Source organism: Coregonus clupeaformis, chromosome 24 (assembly GCF_020615455.1).
Source record: "Coregonus clupeaformis isolate EN_2021a chromosome 24, ASM2061545v1, whole genome shotgun sequence".
NCBI classification, from domain to species: Eukaryota; Metazoa; Chordata; class Actinopteri; order Salmoniformes; family Salmonidae; genus Coregonus; species Coregonus clupeaformis.
Genome location: NC_059215.1, coordinates 31254808 through 31258014, shown reverse-complemented (window position 1 = coordinate 31258014; position 3207 = coordinate 31254808). Strand labels below are relative to the sequence as shown.

The 3207-nt window shown below is 43.2% G+C and overlaps 1 non-coding gene across 1 annotated transcript; it reads right to left on the bottom strand.

The window, feature by feature from the left end:
- Positions 1-1318: 1318 nt before the first annotated feature.
- On the bottom strand, positions 1319-1392 carry trnaa-ggc. The gene has a single exon. It is a non-coding gene; the product is annotated as a tRNA-Ala (tRNA).
- Between the last annotated feature and the right edge of the window lie 1815 nt (positions 1393-3207).

Below are 3207 nucleotides of genomic sequence, written 5' to 3'. Positions count from 1 at the left end.
CTAGTCCCTCCTGCAGCAAAGCACCCCCACAGCATGATGCTGCTACCCCCGTGCTTCACGGTTGGGATGGTGTTCTTCGGCTTGCAAGGTACCCCCTTTTTCCTCCAAACATAACGATGGTCATTATGGCCAAACAGTTCTATTTGTGTTTCATCAGACCAGAGGACATTTCTCCAAAAAGTACGATCTTTGTCCCCATGTGCAGTTGCAAACCGTAGTCTGGCTTTTTTATGGCGGTTTTGGAGCAGTGGCTTCTTCCATGCTGAGTGGCCTTTCAGGTTATGTCGATATAGGACTCGTTTTACTGTGGATATAGATATATTTGTACCTGTTTCCTCCAGCATCTTCACAAGGTCCTTTGCTATTGTTCTGGGATTGATTTGCACTTTTCGAACCAAAGTACGTTCATCTGTGGGAGACAGAACGTGTCTCCTTCCTGAGCGGTATGACGGCTGCGTGGTCTCATGGTGTTTATACTTGCGTACTATTGTTTGTACAGATGAACGTGGTACCTTCAGGCGTTTGGAAATTGCTCCCAAGGATGAACCAGACTTTTCTGAGGTCTTGGCTGATTTCTTTTGATTTTCCCATGATATCAAGCAAAGAGGCACTGAGTTTGAAGGTAGGCCTTGAAATAAATCCACAGGTACACCTCCACTTGACTCAAATGATGTCAATTAGCCTATCAGAAGCTTCTAAAGCCATGACATAATTTTCTGGAATTTTCCAAGCTGTTTAAAGGCACAGTCAACTTAGTGTATGTAAACTTCTGACCCACTGGAAATGTGATACAGTGAATTATAAGTGAAATAATCTGTCTGTAAAGAATTGTTAGAAAAATTACTTGTGTCATGCACAAAGTAGATGTCCTAACCGACTTGCCAAAACTATAGTTTGTTAACAAGAAATTTGTGGAGAGGTTGAAAAAATAGTTTTATTGACTCCAACCTAAGTGTATGTAAACTTCCGACTTCAACTGTATATTGCGATTGATAGAGCAGCTGAATTAAATTCAGGGTGAGTCGTCAGGCAAATGGATTGTGACAACCCACCCCACATTCCATGTGACAACCATCCCCAACCACTCCCCCAATGCTAATTAAGATGCTAGCTACCACATGGCTTGACCTAGGAACTCAGAAATAGGTTTGAAATATAGCTATATATATCTCTTCCTTTCCTCTTTTCAACAAACATGTTCATGGATACTCCCATAATTCAAACATTTACATTTTTGTCATTTAGCAGACGCTCTTATCCAGAGCGACTTACAGTTAGTGAGTGCATACATTAAAAAATAAATATTTTTGTTCATACTGGCCCCCCGTGGGAATCGAACCCACAACCTTGGCGTTGCCAACGCCATGCTCTACCAACTGAGCTACACGGGACTATTTACAAAGACAATACTTATACATAAATACAGTATATATATACAGTACCAGTCAAAAGTTTGGACACACCTACTCATTCAAGGGTTTTTCTTTATTTTTACTATTTTTTACATTGTAGAATAATAGTGAAGACATCAAAACTATGAAATAACACATATGGAATCATGTAGTAACCAAAAAAGTGTTAAGCAAATCAAAATATATTTTATATTTGAGATTCTTCAAATAGCCACCCTTTGCCTTGATGACAGCTTTGCACACTCTTGGCATTCTCTCAACCAGCTTCACCTGGAATGCTTTTCCAACAGTCTTGAAGGAGTTCCCACATATGCTGAGCACTTGTAGGCTGCTTTTCCTTCACTCTGCAGTCCGACTCATCCCAAACCATCTCAATTGGGTTGAGGTTGGGGGATTGTGGAGGCCAGGTCATCTGATGCAGCACTCCATCACTCTCCTTCTTGGTCAAATAGCCCTTACACAGCCTGGAGTTGTGTTGGGTGAATGCTGTGGTAGCCATGCTGGTTAAGTTTGCCTTGAATTCTAAATAAATCACAGACAGTGTCACCAGCAAAGCAACACCACACCATAACAGCTCCTCCTCCATGCTTTACGGTGGGAAATACACATGCGGAGATCATCCGTTCACCCACACCGCGTCTCACAAAGACACAGCGGTTGGAACCAAAAATCTCCAATTTGGACTCCAGACCAAAGGACACATTTCCACCGGCCTAATGTCCATTGCTCGTGTTTCTTGGCCCAAGCAAGTCTCTTCTTCTTATTGGTGTCCTTTAGTAGTGTGCAGTACTAGCATTAAATTACTGTAAGCTTTGTTGACGACTGTATAAATGACTTGCAGTATCCATCTCTCCTATTCACCAATCCATGCACTCCTTTTAGGCAGTGACAAGTCCAGTATTTAATTTGAGCCGGAACAGGATCCGGCACCTCTCAGATTTGACTTTTTGACTTTTTTGCACTGTAAACAATCTATTAAAAGTGACCAGAGTTAAATCAAGTTGCCGTCTCGTTATTTCTCCCGCCACCCAGAAAAACCATCACGTAAAAGCGCGGTGATCCTTCTGTGAAGTCATCCTATCCTGCCACACTGATTCCAGACCTGCTCTCTTATTTGTACATAGAGGTTGTGGTGAGGGCTGGTAAGTCACTGATCTTGACACAGGTCTTGGTAGTGGTGGTTAGCTAGTGAAGAGGTCCCTTTGTAATCACATCACGTGGTCTAGGCCAGTCATCTCCCTACTGAATTTGAAACATGGGAAAGCCAAATAAAAAATAGATAAGAAAAGGCGAGTTTGATGACGTCCAAAAATCCAGAGTAAGATGGTGACTCGAACCCGAAATGAGTCAGAGAACTGTCAGTGCCGGAGGAGAGGAGTGAGGGGCAAATGCTCCTGATGGCGATGCCATAGCTAGCAGCGTTGCTAAAACTGCCAGTTCAGCATCTCCACTAGCTAGTAGTCCTACTAGCGAGTCAGACTCTGCAGAAGAGGGGGACGGGGAGCCGTTGGAGGGACAGTGCATCCGCCGACGAACTGCTCGGAGCAGGTGCAATTTGGACGGAGGCTCAGTTCAAGAACAAGCAAATGTATAACCCCTGGCTTGTCATGCAAAATTCAAAGCTGGGCTGTACAACATGCAAAAAGGTAGGGAGCTTGGGTCTAGAAAATACTGGAGGGATGAAACTAGCAAAAGAGTGGGAGAAATGTACAGTAACGTCCTCTGCCTCCGACATACAAAAACAACAAAGAGCCCTCAGAAAAAAAGGTTTTTGAACATGCACGAACCAAGGTAC